General features: G+C 37.5%; 1 long non-coding RNA gene across 1 annotated transcript in view; it reads left to right on the plus strand.

Annotated features, from left to right (window-relative positions):
* The first annotated feature begins 1,575 nt into the window (after positions 1-1,575).
* Positions 1,576-17,229, plus strand: part of LOC133631427 (uncharacterized) — a 16,900-nt gene continuing 1,246 nt past the window's right edge. The window contains exons 1-4 of the long non-coding RNA XR_009821464.1: positions 1,576-1,620; positions 15,071-15,130; positions 16,620-16,703; positions 17,062-17,229. The exon at positions 17,062-17,229 is cut by the window's right edge and continues 3 nt beyond it. This is a non-coding gene — a long non-coding RNA (uncharacterized LOC133631427). The remainder of the gene's footprint in view (positions 1,621-15,070; positions 15,131-16,619; positions 16,704-17,061) is intronic.

The following is a 17,229-nucleotide window of genomic DNA, read 5'->3' on the forward strand; positions in this document are numbered from 1 at the left end:
ACAAGCATCCTCATTCACAACACGTTCTCTTAGATTTCCATGTTATGATACATGTTCACATTATTTATTGACTGTATCTAAAAAAGATAAAAACATATTTTTATTTAAATGAAGATATGAAATAATCCTAAATGAAATACAATGACTTGGTTTATATTATTGTATATACTAGGTCATAAAATCAGTGTCAGTTGAGTCGGTCCATAGGTTGCCTGTAGGGATTTTTAATGTCCAGCAGATGTCAGTATTTAGTGACACAGTATCGATACAGTATCAATACAGTTTTGCAATGTGTCGAAACGCTTCATGACGCCTCATCAACCCATCACTATTATTTGATATTTTACGGTAATGTGTTAATAATTTCACACATAAGTTGCTCCTGAATATAAGTCGCACCCCCGGCCAAAATATGAAAAAAACTGCGACTTATAGTCCGAAAAATACGGTATATAACATTAGTTAGCATGACGAACAATTTACTTATATAACATTAGTTAGCATGACGAACATTCATGTGAAGATGTGGTCTATATACTCATACAACATTAGTTAGCATGACAAACATTCATGTGAAGATGTGGTCTATATACTTATATGACATTAGTTAGCATGACGAACAATTTACTTATATAACATTAGTTAGCATGACGAACATTCATGTGAAGATGTGGACTATGTACTCATACAACATTAGTTAGCATGACAAACATTCATGTGAAGATGTGGTCTATATACTTATATGACATTAGTTAGCATGACAAACATTCATGTAAAGATGTGGAAAATGTACTTATATAACATTATGATGAACATTCATGTAAAGATGTCCTGTGCAGCTCCCAATTCTATGTTTGTTCAGAGCGTTGGCCTTCCTTGTCCACCCTTCCTCCCATCCCATCCATCCATCCATTTTCTACCGCTTATTCCCTTCGGGGTCGCGGGGGGCGCTGGAGCCTATCTCAGCTACAATCGGGCGGAAGGCGGGGTACACCCTGGACAAGTCGCCATCTCATCGCAGGGCCAACACAGATAGACAGACAACATTCACACTCACATTCACACACTAGGGCCAATTTAGTGTTGCCAATCAACTTATCCCCAGGTGCATGTCTTTGGAGGTGGGAGGAAGCCGGAGTACCCGGAGGGAACCCACGCAGTCACGGGGAGAACATGCAAACTCCACACAGAAAGATCCCGAGGCCGGGATTGAACTCACGACTACTCAGGACCCTCGTATTGTGAGGCAGACGCACTAACCCCTCTTCCACCGTGCTGCCCTTCCTCCCAGTGCTTCAATATAGAGCTAGCTAGCACCCTGATTGGACTTCACTCCACTTTGTGCAGAGGCAGCTGCTGGCTGATTGGGATTAGGTTCACCTGCTGCCAGGCGTGGCACCAGGCAGTTTGCCGCAAGAGTTACTTTTAATATGGTTTGGGTGACTTTCGACAAAGGTCTGGCTTTGCTTAGCCACAGTTGTGCTTCCAATACTAGCTAAAAAGCTACATTGTAGTTGGTGTTACTTTTTGAAAGGTAAACATTGTTTACTAAACATTGTGTCTCTCCTGGCTGAAAGATCAAGAAATTCCTCATTGGAGATTTAACACGATGAACAAATGGTGAGTTAAATACAGTATAATGTTATGTTGGAGATGTTTACCCAGAGATGCACAATTGCACGGCTGCCAAGTTTCAGAAAATGACAAGGGTGGCCTTTTTTAACACAGATTTTGCATGTTTTAATTTATACAATTTATACTTAAGACTGATGTCTTCACCTCCAGCAGTTCTCCCTGCACTGTGGCTGTCTAATGCTAGTCTTAATTAACCAGAAATTAGAAATGAAAATCATCTCCACTGTTTTCTCTGCTGACTCTTTTGTCTCATTCTCTGTCTCTGACTTCTCAATTTGTATCTTTTCTACATCTCCGTCCTCACTGTCCTTAATCTTTCCCGATCCCTCTTCATCTTTCAGTGTTGACAACTCCTCTGCAAGGAAAGTAGCAATTGGCTTGAAGTTGATATCATTGCCTCATTCGCACAATTGATTACAATGGACGCTGCAGTGGGAGTAGGGTTGTACGGTATACAGGTACTAGTATAGTATCGCGGTACTAATGAATCAAAAACAGTACAGTCCTCTGTTTGAAAAGTACCGGCGCATCGTCAGGTCATGACATTGCTAATTTTACGAGCAGAGGAGCATGTTCGGCAGCGCACGATCACGGAGTACTTACAAGCAGACACAGTGTGTAGACAGAAAAGGGAGAACGGACGCATTTTGGCCTAAAAACGAACGCTAAAGGTGAAGTTTTAACACTGAAACGCCTTCAGGAAGAGGTGATTTAAAACATGGCTTGCTAGCTAGCAGTGAACATCCATCCGCAGTCGGCAGTGTTTTACAGTAACTACTTCTAAATCACTAATCCTCGCCTCCGCGGCGACAAATAAAGTGAGTTTCTTACACTTATTGTCCCTGCAGGACGAGGAATAGCTAAACATGCTTCATTCCACACCGTAGGAGGATACAATAGCTCAGCAGCGTGACCGCTAACAAAAGCTAGCCCGCCTGAATGTAAACAAATGCCATGGGTGGATCTACACCTGACGTCCACCGTCATGATACCAAGTACGGTATTTTTCGGACTATAAGTTGCAGTTTTTTTCATAGTTTGCCCGGGGGTGCGACTTATACTCAGGAGCGACTTATGTGTGAAATTATTAACACATTACCGTAAAATATCAAATAATATTATTTAGCTAATTCGCGGAAGAGACTAGACGTATAAGATTTCATCGGATTTAGCAATCAGGAGTGACAGATTGTTTGGTAAACGTATAGCATGTTCTATATGTTATAGTTATTTGAATGACTCTCACCATAATATGTTACGTTGACATACCAGGCCCGTTCTCAGTTGGTTATTTATGCGTCATATAACGTACACTTATTCAGCCTGTTGTTCACTATTCTTTATTTATTTTAAATTGCCTTTCAAATGTCTATTCTTGGTGTTGGGTTTTATCAAATAAATTTCCCCAAAAAATGCGATTTATACTCCAGTGCGACTTATATGTTTTTTTGCTTCTTTATTATGCATTTTCGGCCGGTGCGACTTTCATACTCCGGAGCGACTTATAGTCCGAAAAATACAGTAAAATTGCGTATCTAGTCGATACTAATATGATTACATTGATATTTTTTATCATCACAAAATCTTTTTTACTTTTTTTAAAAACTCAAAACTCAGGAAATATGTCCCTGGACACATGAGGACTTTGAATATGACCAATGTATGATCCTGTAACTACTTGGTATCGGATTGTTACCTAAATTTGTGGTATCATCTAAAAGTAATGTAAAGTATCAAACAGAAAAATAAGTGAATATTACATTTGAACAGAAGTGTAGATAGAACATGTTGAAATGGAAAATAACCAGATATTACCAGTAAATGAACAAGTAGATTAATAATTCATTTTTACAGCTTGTCCTTTTATAATTTAGACAAAATAATAGAATGAGAAATGACACAATATGTTACTGCATACGTCAGCAGACAAATTAGGAGCCTTTGTTTGCTTAGTTACTACTAAAAGACAAGTTGTCTAGTATGTTCAATATTTTATTGAAGACCAAAATTGTTCTCCGATTGCAATAAGAAACATATGTTTAATGTACCCTAAGATTTTTATTTAAAATAAAGCCAATAATAAAAAATGTTTGTGGTCCCCTTTTTATTTACAAATGTATCAAAATACATTTTGGTACCGGTATTAAAATATTGGTATCGGGAAAACCCTAAGTGGGAGACATTAAAAAAAAAAGCCCATTATGATTAGAATTGTAACTTAAATTTATTCCGTTTATTCTTAGTTTAGTTGTATTTTTCTTTGTTCTACATCGTTAAATGTTAGACTTTCAAATTTGATCAAAAGACTGAGGGGTTGTGATATTCACAAACAAACCAAATTTATTGACTGGCTCATTAACATGAATGATGGGTTTGTTTTTATTTAAAATGTGACAACAATGAAACATTTAAATCTCTCTCTGTAAACCAAGGCAGTCGCTTGTCGCTTCGGAGAAAGATCGCCACTAAGAGAAGTCACTAGAGAGAAAGTCGGCAAGTTGTCAACACTGTAAGAGAGACGCCAAGACCCGTCTTAAATTGCTTCTGATTGGTTTATATGGCGTGGTGCCTTCCGTGGTTGGTTAGATTAAGGCACAGAGAATCGATGGCTTGGTCTGGGATTGGTTATCTCGGTTAATCTATGACATTTACTCGAACTACGGCAAGCTGCGAGGATCAAAGTTTATTATAATGAAAAACATTTGAGTGGTGGATGGGGGAAATATAAGCAAGTGTCAAGTGTGGCGTGAGAAAGGGTTAAGGTGAGGCTTGTTAGGAATAGGACAAACAACATTTATTCAATGGTTTTAAAATGTTTTCCGTTGTGTACAAAGCTAATGTGTTTTTCTCTGTATCATTTGCAAAACTTTGAATGACTTTTGATGTTGGAATGACTTTTGAGGACGTTTGGCTTGGCCTTTATTTTATAGCCTAGCTAGAGTTGTGTTTCCAGTGTTAGCTAAAAGCCTGTGAAATCAAATCAAAGTGTGTTACTTTTTTGATGGCAACCATTGTATCTCTCGTAACTCAAAAATAAAGACAATTCACCCTGCATATACAATATGAACACATGTTCAGTATAATGCAGTATAGTGTTCTTAGTCATGTTGGGATTGTTTACCCAGAGAATAAAGATTTTACGGTACCATTTGCAGAACTTTGAAATTTGTCATCAGTGTGAATGTTGAGGAAATTTAGGAGTCACAACTTACCTAGCCCAGCTTACCCTAGCTTTGCGTAGGTTAGCCTAGCCTAGTTTAGCCACAGAGTTTTGCTTTAAGTGCTAGCCAAAAGGCTACAAAATCTAATCATAAATTGTTACTTTTTCAATAGCAAACATTGAATCGTTCCTAACTTAACGACAAAAAAAGAAATTCAACAAATGGTGAATACATTACAGTATAATATTTTCATTAATTTTAGAATTGTTCTAGTTCGGGGGTCAGCAACCCACGGCTCTCGAGCCGCATGCGGCGCTTTAGTGTAGCCCTAGTGGCTCCCTGGATGGAGCATTTTTTTAAAAGTTTTGGAAATGGGGAAAAGATGGGGGGGAAAATAATTTTTTTGTTTTAGTATGTTTTTTGTTTGAGGACAAACATGACACAAACCTTCCCAATTGTTAGAAAGCCCACTGTTTAATATGTTTGTGTGTATGCTTCACTGATGGGAGTATTTGGTGTACATCGTTTTGTCCTACTAATTTCGGCGGTTCTTGAACTCACCATAGTGTGGACTGTGACGCAACAGTTTGTTTACACGTAAAATTTTCCATTCCTTCTTTATCTCATTTTGTCCACCAAATGTTTCATGCTGTGCGTGAATGCACAAAGGTGCGCTCTGTTGTTATTGACTTATTAGAGTGCTAATCAGGCATATTTGGTCAGTGCATGACTGCAAGCTAATCAATGCTAACATGCTATCTAGGCTAGCTGTATGTACATATTGCATCAGTATGCCTCATTTGTAGGTATATTTGAGCTAATTTAATATCCTTTACTTTAATCATTTTTGTATATACTTTAGTTTTGCATGTCTCATGACACATTATCTGTATGTAATATTGGCTGCTTTTCAGATAGTTGTTTGTGTGCCATGTTGTTCCAGACCACAGCAAACATTACCTATCTTGCCAAAGATGGTAATAAATACATTAAAAGAAGACAGCCTGCCGTTTCCTTTTAACTTGGACACACATACACAGTATACCTTTTGGCCATTAAAAGCCAGTCATTTCCAGGAGTTATCTCACTTTCTGAGTAGCCTCTTATTTACTAATGGTTTTTAATGATGTAAAAATGTGTAAAATATTACATTTCAACATTTTTGTCAACGAAGATTTGCTTCAGCCTGCGACACATAGTCATTTTGATAGTAGGCTATTATAGCTAATACAGACACTTACATCATGTGTTGCCTTCATTATAAGGCTTTTATTTTTTTGCGGCTCCAAATGGATTTGTTTTTTGTCCAATATGGCTCTTTCAACGTTTTGGGTTGTCGACAATTAAGGATGCATGTTTGTCATATTCCTGACATGAAAAAAAACATGGATCCTAAAATGACTACCATGGTGTACATAGCTAGTGTGTATGATTCAGTGACGTGTGGTGAGGTTCATGGCTGTTGAGGCACTGACTTCATCAGTCAGATTTACAAACATATGAAACCTAAAGAGTATCTTATTCACCATTTGATTGGCAGCAGTTAACGGGTTATGTTTAAAAGCTCATACCAGCATTCTTCCCTGCTTGGCACTCAGCATCAAGGGTTGGAATTGGGGGTTAAATCACCAAAAATGATTCCCGGGCGCGGCGCAGAGGACACATTTCATTACACCTAGTGTGTGTGTGACAATCATTGGTACTTTAACTTAACTTTAACTTTACACATACAAACTGTAGCACACAAAAAAGCACATTTAATTAAAACGTTATTATGGTTTTACCTTTACTTATAAATGAAGCCCATGCGCCGCTCCTTCTGAACAAAAGCATCGATAACTTGTTTATAGAAGTCTTCCTTATCTTTCTTCGGTTTTAAAAGTCTCTCTGTCTCGATAGAGAGCTTCCTTTAATTATTACCTCCTGCTTCGATTGAAAGTCCAGTTTAGAAAACTGTTTTATTTTAGATATGTAATCCTCCATGTTAAAAGTCCAGGCGAGAGGAAAAAATCAACGATCGCTGCTAACTGTTGCTGCTTGTTGTCACTTATTCTGCAGCCGAGTAGTCGCAAGAATGATCCCTGGGATCACTAGCGCCCTCTACCACCATGAGGCAGGATTACTGCGAGCCTCAGCCAGTGCGTCTTCGCAGCCGTTTTATGATTGCTCAGCACAAGAAATACGTTACACACATACAGTTGTTGACAAAATACACCGTACATTATATACCTCAGCTAACTAAACTATGGAAATGTATAATATAATTCATATAGCAATACGGTCTCACTGCACAGCAGGCCAGCAGTTAGCCGAGTCATTGCGCAATCCATGGTGAGGCTCAACTGGCTGCTGACTCACCGCAAGTCTCTTCTCAGTATTTGAACGGCAAATGTGAAAATTCAGCGATTTTGAATAAAAATAATCTAAAACTGGTGAAGTTAAATGGAATTTTTTTTTATAATATAATCACTGGATACATATTACAATTTAATACATTTTTTTTAATTTACATTTTTTTTCTTTCCATGATGGCACGTGAGACCCCGCCTCCCCTGACTGCACGTCACTTGTATGATTCAAAAGACTGTTAAACACCAAATAATTTGTAGAAAGGTACAACTTTGATGACTTTAGCTAATATGCTAAAAGCAGTACCCTAAAGCCTTGACTGCTAAGAGTCACTTAAACGCAGCACTCAACAAAAGTTAGAATAACGTTAGCTGTTAATGGTGCGTTGCATGGTTGTAAACAATCATGTGCCTCGGTGACCTCACATTTTGAAAACACAACTTTTAAATTGGCCTCCATAAAGCTCAAGAGTGGTTTTCAAAAACCGCACTTTGCCTTTCTCGCTCCTTGACTCATATCCTTTAATTTTACACTCAAGACAGAGTTAAACCCAGCGAAAAAATGTTGGTTCAGGTGGTGGTCAGCCAAAAAAGAGCAATGAATCATTCTTAGAGGAAAAAAAAATATGGATGTATAGAAAATTAAACATGATGTACGGCAAATTACAGATGAGTTATTATTACAATGATACAAAATGACGCATCTCTGAAATAGATTTGATATTAACAAAACGGAAAACACCACAACATCCTGCGTGGGATTGTTGTCTTTTTAAAGGATGAAGACAAACAATGCGGTGGTCAGCGTAGTGTTGAGTTGGGAGCGCTGCCATGTGCCCTGTTGACAAGTTTAGAAAGTGACATTTGCATCAGAAATGCTTTTTCCCTCACTTATGCTGTCATTGCCACCACCTAAAATGCAAACAGCTCCTGAATTATTGCAGCCCTTGCCACATTTTTGCTCCCATTTAGCTCCATTTGGGTATTCACAGCATGTCCTCAAAATAGGAAAACAAAAGTATGGAGATGTGTAAATAAAACTGTGGCGGGAGTGGGAAGTCGCTCGTCTCAACAAACAATAACGCCACGGTGAATTCAAAGGACTCCTGTGGTAAATCATTAAGAAATCATCAGTCATAATAGAAGATCTTTGCCAGGATCCTTAAAAACAGCACAGCCCTTATGACTTGTATAGAAGATCTTTGACCAGCATTTGTGCAATTGGTGCTTAAAAACAGTAGGGCATTCCTGTAATATAGATCAGCGGTCCCCAACCACCGGGCCGCGGCCCGGTACCGGTCCTTGGATCGATTGGTACCGGGCCGCACAAGAAATAAAAGAATAAAATTAAATTAAATTAAAAAAATTATTTAAAAAAAAATTATTTTTAAAAAAATTAAATCAATATCAAAAACACAAGATACACTTACAATTAGTGCACCAACCCAAAAAACCTCCCTCCCCCATTTACACTCATTCACACTCATTCGCACAAAAGGGTTGTTTCTTTCTGTTATTAATATTTCTGGTTCCTACATTATATATCAATACAGTCTGCAGGAATACAGTCCATAAGCATGCATGATTATATTTTTTAATGACAAAAAATAAATAAATAAATATATATATATATATATATATATATATATATATATATATATATATATATATATATATATATATATATATATATATATATATATATATATATATATATATATATATATTTATATATATATATTTTTTTTAAATTCCCCCCTCCCCCCGGTCCATGGGGCAAATTTTCAAGCGTTGACAAAAAGGTTGAGGACCACTGATATAGAGGATCTCTGACTCATGTTTTTGTAGTAAGTCCTAAAAAAAGCACAGCACTGAACTTATGCAGAGGATCTTTGACTAGCATTTTTGTGTTAGGTCCTTAAAAACAAGCACATCGCTTTTTTCTGATGGAGGATCTTTCTTTTTGCAGCAGGTCCTTAAATACAGCAGAACACTTGTGTTATTTAGAAGATCTTTGACAAGTATTTTTGCGTTAAATCCTTTTTTATTGAAAACGGTACTGTGTTCCTGTCATACAGAGGATCTTTGACCAGCATTTTTGTAGTACAATCAGCAAAGCACTCCTGTTGTTATATAGAGGATCTATGATGAGCATTTTTTGTGTTAGTTCCTTAAAGGAACGGGGATGTTTGACCAACGTTTTTTTACTTAAAAAAGCAGAGTGCTTATCTTGTATAGAGGATTTTTGACTAGAGTTTTTGCAGTAAGTCCTTAAAAACAGCACAGGGCTTATGACTTATATTGAGGATTTTTGACCAGCATTTGTGTAATTGGCGCTTACAAACATTAAGGCATTCCTGTCATACAAATGATCTCAAGGTTCAAGGTTCAAAATTTCTTTAATGGTACCCGGAGGTAAAATATTTGTGCAGACATTTTTAATTTGTAAAAACATCTCCTGACTCATGTTTTTGTAGTAAGTCCTTAAAACAGCACAGCACTGAACTTATACAAAGGATCTTTGAGTAGCGTTCTTGTTAGGTCCTTAAAAACAAGCACATTGCTTTTTTCTGATTGAGGATCTTCTTTTTGCAGCAGGTCCTTAAATACAGCAGAACACTCGTGTTGTATAGAATATCTTTGACTGGTATTTTTGCGTTAAATCCCTAACAATTGTACAGCGCTTCTCTGGTAAAGTATCTTTAACTAACGTTTTTGCAGCACAGCGCTTATAACTTATATAGACAAGCTTTGACCAGCATTTCTGCATTTGGTTCTAAAAACAGTACAGTGTTCCTGTCATACAGAGGATCTTTGACCAGCATTTTTGTAGTAGGTCCTTAAAAACAGCACAGCGCTTAACTTTTATAGAGGATCTTTGACAAGTGTTTTTGTGTTAGGCCATTAACAAAAGCACAGCACGTCTCTCATGGAGAATGTTTGACTTAAAATCAGCAGAGCACTCCTGGTACATAGAGGCTCTATGATTAGCCTTTTTGTGTTAGGTCCTTAAAAGCAGCACAGTGCTTCTCTGATGGGGGATCTTTGACCAGCGTTTTTTACTTAAAAAAGCAGAGTGCTTAACTTGTAAAGATAATTTTTGACCAGAGTTTTTGAAGTAAGTCCTTAAAAACGGCAAAGCGCTTATAACTTATATAGAGGATCTTTGACCAGAATTTGTGCAATTGATTCTTCAAAACAGCAGAGTACTCCTAACATTTAGAGGATATTTGACTAGCATATTTGTAGTAGGTCCTTAAAAACAGCACAGTGCTTAACTTATATACGGGATCTTTGACTATAATTTTTGTGTTAGGTCCTTTAAAGGCCTACTGAAACCCACTACTACCGACCACGCAGTCTGATAGTTTATATATTAATGATGAAATCTTAACATTGCAACACATGCCAATACGGCCGGGTTAACTTATAAAGTGCAATTTTAAACTTCCCAGGAAACTTCCGCTTGAAAACGTATGATGACGTATGCGCATGATGTCACGAGGTCAAGGGAAGTGTTTGGACCCAATTCAAATACCTCTGTTTTCTTCGACAAAATTCCACAGTATTCTGGACATCTGTGTTGGTGAATCTTTTGCAATTTGTTTAATGGACAATGGAGACTGCAAATAAGAAAGTTGTAGGTGCGATCGGTGGAGCGGCGGACTACAGCAACACCAACACCAGGAGGTTGTGTTGTGTTTTGAGCAGGATAGCAGACGCACTACAGTGAGTAAGCCCGCCGCCGCATCTAAGTTAGCTTCTGTTTTTTAGCTTCGCCAAGCTGAATATTATTAATCGTGTATTTACATGTTCATGGTTTAATAGTATTTTTGATCTTCTGTCTATCCATCCAGTCAGGGTTTTTTTTAATTTAGTTTCTATCTGCATTTGAGACTGATGCTATCACGTTGGCTACGTAGCTAGGTTAGCTTCTATTTTTTTTAGCTTCAAAAAGCTGAATATTATTAATCGTGTATTTACATGTTCATGGTTTAATAGTATTTTTGATCTTCTGTCTATCCATCCAGTCAGGGTTTTTTTAAATTTAGTTTCTATCTGCATTTGAGACTGCTATGCTATCACGTTGGCTACGTAGCTAGGTTAGCTTCTATTTTTGTAGCTTCGAAAAGCTGAATATTATTAATCGTGTATTTACATGTTCATGGTTTAATAGTATTTTTGATCTTCTGTCTATCCATCCAGTCAGGGTTTTTTTTAATTTAGTTTCTATCTGCATTTGAGACTGATGCTATCACGTTGGCTACGTAGCTAGGTTAGCTTCTATTTTTTTTAGCTTCGAAAAGCTGAATATTATTAATTGTGTATTTACATGTTCATGGTTTAATAGTATTTTTGATCTTCTGTCTATCCATCCAGTCAGGGTTTTTTTTTATTTAGTTTCTATCTGAATTTGAGACTGCTATGCTATCACGTTGGCTACGTAGCTAGGTTAGCTTCTATTTTTGTAGCTTCGAAAAGCTGAATATTATTAATCGTGTATTTACATGTTCATGGTTTAATAGTATTTTTGATCTTCTGTCTATCCATCCAGTCAGGGTTTTTTTTAATTTAGTTTCTATCTGCATTTGAGACTGCTATGCTATCACGTTGGCTACGTAGCTAGGTTAGCTTCTATTTTTTTTAGCTTCGCAAAGTTGAATATTATTAATCGTGTATTTACATGTTCATGGTTTAATAGTATTTTTGATCTTCTGTCTATCCATCCAGTCAGGGTTTTTTTAAATTTAGTTTCTATCTGCATTTGAGACTGCTATGCTATCACGTTGGCTACGTTGCTAGGTTAGCTTCTATTTTTTTAGCTTCGAAAAGCTGAATATTATTAATCGTGTATTTACATGTTCATGGTTTAATAGTATTTTTGATCTTCTGTCTATCCATCCAGTCAGGGTTTTTTAAAACTTTAGTTTCTATCTGCATTTGAGACTGCTATGCTATCACGTTGGCTACGTAGCTAGGTTAGCTTCTATTTTTTTTTAGCTTCGCAAAGCTGAATATTATTAATCGTGTATTTACATGTTCATGGTTTAATAGTATTTTTGATCTTCTGTCTATCCGTCCAGTCAGGGTTTTTTTAAATTTAGTTTCTATCTGCATTTGAGACTGCTATGCTATCACGTTGGCTACGTAGCTAGGTTAGCTTCTATTTTTTTTAGCTTCGCAAAGCTGAATATTATTAATCGTGTATTTACATGTTCATGGTTTAATAGTATTTTTGATCTTCTGTCTATCCATCCAGTCAGGGTTTTTTTTAAATTTAGTTTCTATCTGCATTTGAGACTGCTATGCTATCACGTTGGCTACGTTGCTAGGTTAGCTTCTATTTTTTTTAGCTTCGCAAACTGAATATTATTAATCGTGTATTTACATGTTCAGTCACTGTGAATGTCCATTTTGCGTTCTCGACTCTCATTTTCAAGAGGATATAGTATCTGAGGTGGTTTAAAATACAAATCTGTGATCTACAATAGAAAAAGGAGAGAGTGTGGAATCCAATGAGCCAGCTTGTACCTAAGTTACGGTCAGAGCGAAAAAAGATACGTCCATCACTGCCTCTCAAGTCCTTCACTGTAACGTTCCTCATCTACGAATCTTTCATCCTCATTCAAATTAATGGGGTAATCGTCACTTTCTCGGTCCGAATCTCTCTCGCTCCATTGTAAACAATGGGGAATTGTGAGGAATACTAGCTCCTGTGACGTCACGCTACTTCCGGTACAGGCAAGGCTTTTTTTTTTATCAGCGAGCAAAAGTTGCGAACTTTATCGTCGATTTTCTCTACTAAATCCTTTCAGCAAAAATATGGCAATATCGTGAAATGATCAAGTATGACACATAGGATGGATCTGCTATTCCCGTTTAAATAAAAAAAAATCATTTCAGTAGGCCTTTAAGAGTGGCACATTGCTTGTCTGATAGAGGATCTTTGACAAGCATTCTTGCAGTAGGTCATAATAGAGGATCTTTTACAAGCCTTTTTAACAGTTGGTCCTTAAAAACAGCAGAGCGCTCCTGTTGTATAGAGGATCTTGGACAAAAATCAGTCCTTGGAGAATCTTCTAGCGTTTTTACAAAAAGTATTTGAAAATGTGTTCCGGTCAAAATAGAGGTTATTTTATGATATTTATCTTTTTGAATTTTTAACAGTAGATCCTTAAAAACAGCAGAGCACCCCTGTTATATCGGGCATCTTTGACAAAAACAGCATAGCACTTCTCTGATGGATGATCTTTGACTAGAGTACTTACAGTAGGTCTTTAAAAATATCACTGCGTTCCTGTCATAGAGGATTTTTTTGCCAGCGTTTTTAACAGTAGGTCCTTAAAAACAGCAGAGCACCGCTCTTATATAGAGGATCTTTGACAACAACAGTATAGCCCTTTTCTGATGGATTATCTTTGACTGGAGTTTTTACAGTGGGTCTTTAAAAATAGCACTGCGTTCCTGTTATAATAGAGGATTTTTTGCCAGCGTTTTTAACAGTAGGTCCTTTAAAACAGCAGCGCGCTCCTGTTGTATGGAGGATCTTTAACATAAATCAGTCCCTCTCTCATGGAGGATCTTCTACTGGAGTTTTACAAAAAGTCTTTAAAAATCTGTTCCGGTTATAATAAAGGTTCTTTCACGATAATTATCTTTTTGCGTTTTTAACAGTAGGTCCTTAAAAACAGCAGAGCACCCCTCTTATATAGAGGATCTTTGACAAAAACAGCTTAGCGCTTTTCCGATGGATGATCTTTGACTAGAGTTTTTACGGTAGGTCTTTAAAAATAGCAGAGTGTTCCGGTCATAATAGAGGATTTTTTGCTAGCGTTTTTAACAGTAGGTCCTTAAAAACAAGAGAGCACACCTGTTATATCGAGCATCTTTGACAAAAATCAGTCCTTGAAGGATCTTCCACTCGCGTTTTTACAAAAAGTCTTTTAAAAATGTTTTCCGGTTATAATAAAGGTTATTTTACGATATTAATCTTTTTGTTTTTAACAGTAGGTCCTTAAAAACAGCAGATCACCCCTTTTTATAAAGACAATCTTTGACAAAAACAGCTTAGCCGTTCTCTGATAAATGATCTTTGACTAAAGTCCTTGCAGTAGGTCTTTAAAAATAGCACTGCGTTCCAGTCATAATAAAGGATTTTTTGCTAGCGTTTCTAACAGGAGGTCCTTAAAAACAGCAGAGCACCCCTGTTATATAGAGGATCTTTGACAAAAACAGCAGAGCCCTTTTCTGATAGATGATCTTTGACTATAATTTTTTACAGTAGGTCATTAAAAATAGCAGAGCGCTCCTGTTATATAGAGGCTCTTTGACAAACATTTGACAATTTACTCCCGAAAAAAGCAGAACACTCAGATTGTTACAGAAGATCTTTGACTAGCGTTAATTAACATAATGTTTGTTTTGAATGTGATGTGTCATGTGGTCTTTTACATGCATTTTGGGTGTATTTGTGTCAAATAATTAAGATTAATGGCTAAAAGTAGTTTAATTTAAACATTCACACACAAGTAAAACGTAATTAGCTAAATTCCTACAAATCCTGTACTTCAACAATATACATTTTCTAAAGCTCACATACCGCCTCTTATTAAAAATTTGACGTATGGCAAAAATACAAAACAGCTTACCCAATTTGTGTCAGAAATGTAAAAAAATAAAATTAATGTACCATCATGCTGTAATCCCAATCAGCATTAGCAGAGTAGCAAAGTTACAAAATCCACGTTTTCACGTCCTTTCGCTCTTCTTCCTTTTCACCGTCATATCTGAGCACATACTGACAGTTGTGACTATAAATGGGACAGTAGGGGGGTTTATGTACCCCTTTTGCCAGCCTACAAAAAAACCCACACAAATTCTGACACACATTGACCCACAATGTCATGGTCTTTATTTGTGTCCAAGGTTTCCTCACTAAGGACACCTTCTCCAGGCCCCAGTAGGACTCCAACAGACCTCCAAGTGGTGAGCACCTTCCATTTGAGACATTTTGCCAAAATATGTATGAGTGCAGTTGGTGTGCGAAAGAGTGCTAAGGTGCCAAAAAGTGTTGGTTTGTATTCTGCAATTGGACAATAATAGGTATTGTTATAGAAGCATTTTAACGAAATGGAGTGCAGGGTGATTGGCACACAGAGGGTGCAGCGGGACATTCGGTCCAGGACAACTGGTAGGGACAGGCGTGGGATGCCTCCCTCTGCGTCCCATGTACCGGATTACGCTCCGAAGCCAGAGATTTAAAAAGAGGCAGGAAACAAACCAAACATTATTAGAATGAGAGGATCTGCGCTGGCCTCAGCCGCTGGCAGCCTACCCCACGCCTCTCACAGTAGGGGGCGCCACAGAGAGAGACAAGCCAGGGGGCAAAGGATCAATGTGCGCCAGTGTCTGCTGCCAATCACCTTTGTGTGCTGATTGAAAAGACGTGCTAAGGGGATTTACATACCATTTTACACCCAGACTCCGTATTGATTCCATATCCTGTCAACATTGTTTCCCAAAAAGGATCACAGGTTAGTATTTTAGCATTCCTTCCTGAGCTAAACCCAAAAATGAATATTTTTTTCTATCTTGTTTCCACTGGTCCAGGAAGTGCGAAAGCCTCCCATGAAATAAGACCAACAAATCAACTGATATGCATAAATAAATTATTAAATAAAAACAATATTATAAATGGTTAAAGGAGCCATATGTAAAAATCTGGCCAGAAATGGTACCGCAATCACGGTCAAAATTCTGTAGTCTCCTCCCACTCTACCTCACTGAGGTTGCTAGATATGCAGCCGAATCCAGCTCGATCGACTGGGCTACTCCCTTTTACACAGAAATTAGGCTATTTTCAGTAATTAATTTCAAAAAGGCATCACAACGTTTGCTTTTTCCTTCGACAACATCACTGATTACTACTCGCTGAGGACTTTATGAGAGCCAACAAACACAATAACAAATGCACTTACTGTGTGATGTCTGCTCTCACTGGGATGTCGACTGATAGAATCTTGCCATATTCCCGTTCAGATGAAGAATGACTCCTAATCCTCTCAAAGAAAAGGGGGGTGGAACCAAATGTCTCGCCGATTGTTTCTGCGTTCGCGCTTATAATAACAATATCACTAATACTTTAATATTCAAGTCGCAAAATGTAAATGGAGTATTGTTGGAGATTTTTGAATGGTTATTGTTTTTTTTGGGGCGTAATAGAGGACCTTCCATTGGCTCCATTGTAAGCGAACATTTATTTACATTTATCTAAGAGTTAGAATGCATAAAAAAATTACATTTGTCGTCATGTCTTTCACAATGATTGTCAACAATAGGCAAAATTCCAAAAATGTGCAGTTTCCCTTAGTGGCGAGAGTTATAAACATTCTTAAAAGTTAAAGTTAAAGTACCAATGGTTGTCTCACACACACACTAAGTGTGGCAAAATTATTCTCCCATCACCCCCTAATAGGTGAGGAGAGCAGCAGCAGCAGTGGCCGCGCCCGGGAATCATTTTTGGTGATCCAACCCTTGATGCTGAATGCCAAGCAGGGAGGTAATGGGTTCCATTTTTTTTTATAGTCTTTGGTATGACTCGGCCGGGGTTTGCACTCACAACCTACTGATCTCAGGGCGGACACTCTAACCACTAGGCCACCGAGTAGGTTGACTGTCATTATTTTAGTAATCGAGTTATCCATCCATTTTTGTGTTTGATTAATCAAGTCATCGAATAAAACACACTTTATAGTGTAGAGTAAGTGTTATATACTCAATGCGTATTTTAGAGGAAAGAGTTGAAATCACCACTTTGTCAACAAATGCCTGAGCAAATTGTTTAAAAACATTTTTCAACGAGCTATTGCAAGACATTTTGGGATTTCACCATTTATGCTCTGTAATATCATCAAAAGGTTCAGAGAATCTGGAGAAATCACTGCACGTAAGCGGCAATGCCCATGACCTTCGATCCCTCAGGCGGTACTCCATCAAAAAGCGACATCAGTGTGTAAAGGATATCACCACGTGGGCTCTGGAACACTTCAGAAAACCACTGTCAGTAACTACAGTTGGTCGCTAGA

The sequence above is a fragment of the Entelurus aequoreus genome, linkage group LG16 (assembly GCF_033978785.1).
Source record: "Entelurus aequoreus isolate RoL-2023_Sb linkage group LG16, RoL_Eaeq_v1.1, whole genome shotgun sequence".
In the NCBI taxonomy this organism is placed as follows: domain Eukaryota; kingdom Metazoa; phylum Chordata; class Actinopteri; order Syngnathiformes; family Syngnathidae; genus Entelurus; species Entelurus aequoreus.